Consider the following 7,088-nt stretch of genomic DNA (forward strand, 5'->3'; position numbering starts at 1 on the left):
TGGGCAGCCATTGCTGCGGCGCCCGGGGAGCAGTTGGGGGATCGGTGCCTTGCTCAAGGGACTCACCTCAGCCGTGGTATTGAGGGTGGAGAGAGTGCTGTACATTCACTCCCCCCACCTACAATCCCTGCCGGACCTGAGAATCGAACCTGCAACCTTTGGATTACAAGTCCAACTCTCTAACCATTAGGCCACGGCTGCCCCAGACCTCAGATGGGCGTGCCGGGTGGGGAGACCTCAAGAAACGGGAAGCACGGCTTTGAACCCGACGTCACCGGCTCTGCTATTAGACACAAAAATAGGGAAAGCGCACCGTTCCTGGAAACACTGCAATACCAGGCCGATGCATGGAGTGGACGGAGCAAGCCCCGGCTCCAGCTCCCTGATCCAAAAATCAATTTAATATGCAGTCCCCGGGTAGGGGACGTATCAGATATTAAACTGATAAGAACAGATACTACACTAATAAAGTGGATACAGCTTACAATACTCGTTCAAGAGTACGGCATTGCTCAAAACTATGCTATTTTACATATTTCTGTTATTTGTGTACAATCACAATAAAAATAAAAAAAATAAAAAAAAAACAGATGTGTAGGCTATTTGTAAAAAAAAATAAATAAATAATGGAAACAAGATGCTGGTTTAAGGGCGCATCACAGAAATTCCCTAAAATTCTGCATACAGGCTTGCTACTTATTAATTTGTTAAATTATTATTCATTCAGAAAAGAAAAACATATATTTCTTATATGGGCCTATATTATTTATTATTATATATAGGTTTATTGGGTTTTTCTCTGTGCATAAGCTCTGCACGTGAGGTTCTGATGTTTATGCTGCTTCTTGCTTGTGTATAATTAATCCCTGAAAACGAATTTAGCGGTTTACGTGAGTTGTCGGTTGGAAAAATAAAATAACTGAAATTAACATTTCTATTTCCGATGCAGTCTAATAAATGTTCGTCAGGAAAACAAAGAAAGAAAACAAAATAACAATACAACTGCACCTGCTTATGAATAGGCTATCTTTTTGCTATTGGTTTGAACCATAATTTCAGGAAAGAGGAATCATTGAACTATTGTACTGGTATTTGTGACCAACGCCCACTAGAGCTGGCCATGGTGTTTGGCTACAGAATGTTGTTCCTTGCGCCACCTGGTGGATATTACATGAAGTGCAACAACGTTGTAAAAAAATCAAAAAAAGCAGCTGCGGTAGGACGCGTGCCCACGCGTGCCGAATTGCAGGCTGCCGCGTGAAAATAGACGCATTTTTAATGGCCAGATCTGTATGTCCAATCCCTTGTCAAAGATCTGCAGTCTGCTATGGTGTTAGCTCAAGAGAACTCTGCTACGGAACAAACACATCAGTCTGATCAGTACAATAAGAGAGTCAAGGGTTTACCTTTGTCAGTTGGTGACCGTGTTTTAGTTGCTAACAAAGGCTGTAGAGGTAAACGGAAGCTCGCCGAGAAATGGGAGCCCACCATGTACTCTGTGGTTTCTTCCAACCCGTCTGTGCACATTTACAAGATCCGTGACAGATCTGGCCGTGAGAAAGTAGTGCATCGAAACCTTTTGTTGCCGGTTAACTTTCTGCCTTTGCCCTCAACTGAGGTTGATTTTGCTGTCAGTGGAAGTGTTTGTAATGGTCCACCTTCCACACATTCTCAGTCTGTATGTGATTTAGTTGAATCAGCAATGCCAGTCACTGATGATTTTTCACATGCAGAGTCTCTATCTGTTATTTCTCATGTTGCTGTCTGTGATGATGATCCTGTTGCTGCCTGGGTCTCATCTGATTCTTCTCAGAATGAAGTTAACAATGACCTGTCTGCTGTTTCTGACACCGTAACTTGTACTTCTTCACCTACAGTTTCTGTTTCTGACAACTTGCATGACCCTGTGGTCAACGGTGACTCCAGCAATCACTACACTACCAGATTCGGTAGGGTTATTAGACCTGTACGTAGACGAGTCAATGGTTCAACTTGAATCCTTAATTGCTATGGAGCCTGGATCTCGTGTTATTCATGTCTAGGTTCATATAGTACTGCTCTGTCTTTACCTTTTCGTATCATTGTGATGATACTAAGTGTTAATTACCATATTCTCTAATGTTTATCAGTTCTGGTTCAGCAAATGGTCTGACTTATTCAAAGTGTAATGGGCACTTTGTGTATGCCTACAACATGTGTCGAGGTTTGGCCAACTTCCTTCACATTTGTATCCCTTAGTTGGGTAGCTTTCCTTGCTGTCAGTCTGCACTTTTTTTTCTGAAGGTGTAGACCAAGTGATTCTTTGCAATTTTCCCCGTGTTCTAATAATTTTGTGTGATTCTAGGGGGGTGAGTGTAACCATTGTGAAAACTGTTTATTTCATATGTATAGAATCACACAAAAAATGTTCATACGTATACCTGGTATGTCTATCTGTGTGTTGGTGTGCATCTTCCCCTTTAAATTTCTGCCTGTCGTGTTGGCCTTAATTTCCTGTCTTTTCACCTCCTCTTCCCTTTTCTGCCCTGGCTCAGCATGGGAGAGGTGGGTTTCTAATGAGCACTGACTAATCTAATTACATCGTTTTCTTTTAAATTACTTTTGTAACTCAATCGATCACCCAAATCATATATGTGATATTTATTTTTATGTATATTTGATTATTTTTGTATTTTTATCAAGTTTGATTACTTTTATGTCTTCCGTGATCCCGAGCACATGCTAATTGCATTGCATTGTATATTCATGTTTCAGAAATATAAGAGGACGAGTTGATGCTGCTTTTAAACGCCATTTATGTGTTTTTATCAGGTATGCTACACTGTAAAATCCAATAGTTTACCTTACTTAGATTTACTTAGTTATCTTTACTTAGTTGCTATACTTACTAGGTTGTATTAAGTTACAGCTACTTTCAATGCAAGTAAAACAATTTACTTACTGCTTTGAGTGACGCATACTTAAAATAATTAAGTAACCACAAAGGTACCAATGACATTAACACAACAGTGAGAGGCAGCAGTGCGCTAATTTGTTGCTAATATGCGACATAACTACAGAAGAAGAAAAGAAAAATCAGGCGGGGCAATTCTTAGCCTGATAGACTTTTTACTAATTTCCTCCACTCATCTTTCATCTTTTCATCGAAGTCATCTTTTTCTAGTTGCATTCAGTCATTTCCCAAAGTCGTCTTGAATGTTAAATTGTCAACACAACTGAAAAATTAGAGAGAGTTGACTTCATAAATTGATGGTAATTTTCCAAAAATATTTTTTTTGATCTCACCAAACCTGAATGTCGTAGGCTACAGTCATTTGCTGGAGACTAAAAAAAAATGATTTGAAAGCATACTGAGCCGCGAAACTGACAAATGTTTCTCAAGCGCTTCTGTGAGCGAGATTCGAGACGGAATAAAACACGGACTTGCGTTACATTCGTTCATTCATTCGTAAAACGCACATTATTATTGTGTTATTATAACGGAGTGCAAAGAAAAAGAGATAATAATCCCGAGGAAAAGACCTCAACAGAGCTTTGTTCTGATTTTTCCCTGTTATATCATGTCACATCATAATTATCACATCTGAGAACAGAAAATGACAGAACATGTCGTTTCATTCTCTCAAACCGACGAATAAAGATTATAGTACAACCTTAAGATGTGAAATGTTATTCTTTTAGAATGGAGCTCAAGTATCTACAATTTACAGCACAGTAGACAGCAGGGGTGTATCACTATATTCTTTTGCTTTTATAAAGAACAGAATGATTGTTTGAAAATTAATTAGATGGTCAGTTTTGTTGTTGTTGCATCTTCTAAAGCAATTACACACACACAGCTAACATTGTGAGAAAAATTATTTATTTTTTTCCCTTAAGGTAAAATAATTATTTTATAATGGATTGTTGCAGCAAATTGCAATGATCATTTATTTGTTGGACTCATTTATTTCCTGTCTATTTTCCTTTCTATATTTCCCTCTGCGTGTTTTGTGTTACTGTAATCAGTGTTGTGCCTGAACGAGTTCATTGAACGATCGTTCATGAACTCGTTCATAATTTGGGTGAACGTGAACTGAACGTGCTGTATATCTGCCTGATGAACGTGAACGTGAACGCGCTCATTCTGGCGTTTATGAACGTCGTTCTCTCGTAGTTCAATTTTGTTCTAGAGAGTGCCAGATTTCCATGGAGCCAGGCAAAATCCCGGCTATAACCACGGACTGTACAATATCTACGCTACAACCGCTACAACACAATCTAAAACGGGCCTTATTATATAGGGAGAAAGACGGCAACAGCAGCCACCACAGAGTCGCACCGCGCATGCGTCATCAAATTGCGAAGAATGAATGGTAGTGATGTCCGGTTCGCGAACGAATCGTTCTATTTAACCGGATCTTCTTAGTGAACCGGTTGAACCAGTTCACCAAATCGAACTGAATCGTTTGAAACGGTTCGCGTCTCTAGTAAGCACTAATCCACAAATTACTTAAAGGTTTTTACTTTTTAACGTGTCTGACACTCCCTCTGATTCAAAACAAATCAATTTCCCGAGTTATTCAGTAAATCAAACAGTTTTTGAATGGCTGTGAAAAGAGAGCTGATGATGCGCATGAGCAGAGCAGCTGCCAGAGCGGTTGTCGTTCTCGAGACGAGTCATGAATCGGTTGCAGCGGTTGTCGGATCACCAGTACACTGAACGAGAATCGCTTTCTTTCGGATCACCGGTACACTGAACGAGAATCGCTTTCTTTCGGATCACCGGTACACTGAACGAGAATCGCTTTCTTTCGGATCACCGGTACACTGAACGAGAATCGCTTTCTTTCGGATCACCGGTACACTGAACGAGAATCGCTTTCTTTCGGATCACCGGTACACTGAACGAGAATCGCTTTCTTTCGGATCACCGGTACACTGAACGAGAATCGCTTTCTTTCGGATCACCGGTACACTGAACGAGAATCGCTTTCTTTCGGATCACCGGTACACTGAACGAGAATCGCTTTCTTTCGGATACTGAACGATAACCGGTTTCTTTCGGACGCGTCAGATTTGAGAATCGATGAGCTGATACTGTGCGCATGCGTGTCATTTTTCAAGCGAATGAAATGAAGCACGTTAGTCAAATGGGTCTATTTTGTTAAACGTTTTGTTAAAAGTTTACTTAAGGATTCTGTTAGGTTATTGGCTAAAAGGGTTTTTATGATCTTGGTCAGGGAAGTGCCGTGGTACCATAAAAAATGAGATATTTGATTAAAAGAAAACATGTGATTTATGAAATAGCTGCACTGTAATAAAAGATAATGATGACATGCAAAAATTGTGTTTGTATTAAATAAACAATGTTTTAATGAAACTATACACAACTATAATTTGAACCATGTTCAAACCAAAATTATTATAAAAAAAAATGTATTTAACTTTTAAACGGTGGTATAATGATAAAAATGACATAATCAAACTACTGCACAAGCAAACCAAGCGGCACGTTTCAGTCACTCTCTGTGTGAGTTCCCGAATCTCATTCTCAAGTCAAGAATCGGTTGCAGCGGTTGTCGGATCACCAGTACACTGAACGAGAACCGATTTCTTTCGGATCACCAGTACACTGAACGAGAACCGGTTTCTTTCGGACGCGTCCGATTCGAGAATCGATGAGCTGATACTGTGCGCATGCGTGACTCGTGCAGCTGCCAAACAAACAAGCTCCTGCTATGACTGACTCCATCTGAACCGAACTAGTTTTTTTTTTTTACCACTGTCTCTGTGCTAATACTATGAGCAGTTAACTGAGGACTTGAATGAGGGGATCTGGTGAAACGTATGTTTATAACAAATAAGTCTTTATGGATTGTGCATGTTCAGTAAGCTGATCGTGTTTCTGATTAGAATTAATTTATTTTATAATTTATTAAATCAAGACTTGTAAAACTTACTCATATGATTACTGCATGTAACTGAATATGGGTGCGTGACGATAGTAATTACGTTAATGACGTCATTACGTCATAGCGTAAAAGAACTGGTGAACCGGTTTTTTGAACCGGTTCTTTGAAACGAACTGTCCGAAAGAACCGGTTCGCGGAAAAGAACCGAACTTCCCATCACTAATGAATGGAGGCAAAATCCGATGAAGGTAGCGGGTACTACTTTATGAATGAAACGTCATATGTCCACCGAAAATAATTTTTTAATTTCTTTCTTAATTCCTCATTAAAAAACATTCAAGCAGCACGTTCTTCCTCATGTTTCTGAGAATATACTGTAGGGTGAAAGTAAATGTTTGCTAATATTATAATATTTTATTACTTCCCTTGCAAAACAGGTAACAAAATGTTACACTAGCGTTCAAATGTTTAAGACTTGTCTTTAAAGAAGTTTCTTATGCTCATCAAGGCTGTTTTTATTTGATTAAAAATACAGAAAAAAAGTAATATTGCATGTTTTTACAAATAAAATAATGTTGTTGTTTTTTTTTTTAACATACTTTAAAATATAATTTATTCCTGGGATGAAAAGCTGATTTTTGTTTATCAGCTTATTCTCCAGTCTTAAGTGTCACATGATTCTTCAGAAATCATTCTAATATGCTGATTTATTATTAGAATGATCAATGATAGATAACCGATTGTGCTGCCAAATATTTTTTTGCAACCTGTGATTTTTTTTCCAGGATTCTTTTATCAATAACAAGTTTAAAAAGTACAGTGTTTATTTAATATATAAATATTTTCTAACAATCTAAATGATTTATTATTAACTTTTAATAAACTTTTAATCATTAACTTAATACATCCTTAGTAAATAAAAGTATTAATTTCTTAAAAAAAAAAAAAAGAAACAATAAAAATTTACTGACCCCAAACTTTTGAATGGTGGTGTATATTATAAAAATAAAATAATAAATAACCAGTCCAACAAAATAGAGCTTATTCAAGCAGCACGTTCTTCCTCATGTTTCTGAGAATATACTGTAGGGTGAAAGCTGCAGCTGGATACGAGTGTGGACTGAATGAGGGGCAACAACTGGAAAATGCCAGTATTCTTAGGGTAACAGCTTGCAGCAACATACTTGAAAAAGT

General features: G+C 38.1%; 1 non-coding gene across 1 annotated transcript; it reads right to left on the reverse strand.

The window, feature by feature from the left end:
- Positions 1 to 302: 302 nt before the first annotated feature.
- Positions 303 to 488, reverse strand: LOC141299919 (U2 spliceosomal RNA). Its single transcript, XR_012341880.1, has one exon. It is a non-coding gene; the product is annotated as a U2 spliceosomal RNA (small nuclear RNA).
- Positions 489 to 7,088: the final 6,600 nt, after the last annotated feature.

Source organism: Garra rufa, chromosome 23, assembly GCF_049309525.1.
Source record: "Garra rufa chromosome 23, GarRuf1.0, whole genome shotgun sequence".
Taxonomy (NCBI): domain Eukaryota; kingdom Metazoa; phylum Chordata; class Actinopteri; order Cypriniformes; family Cyprinidae; genus Garra; species Garra rufa.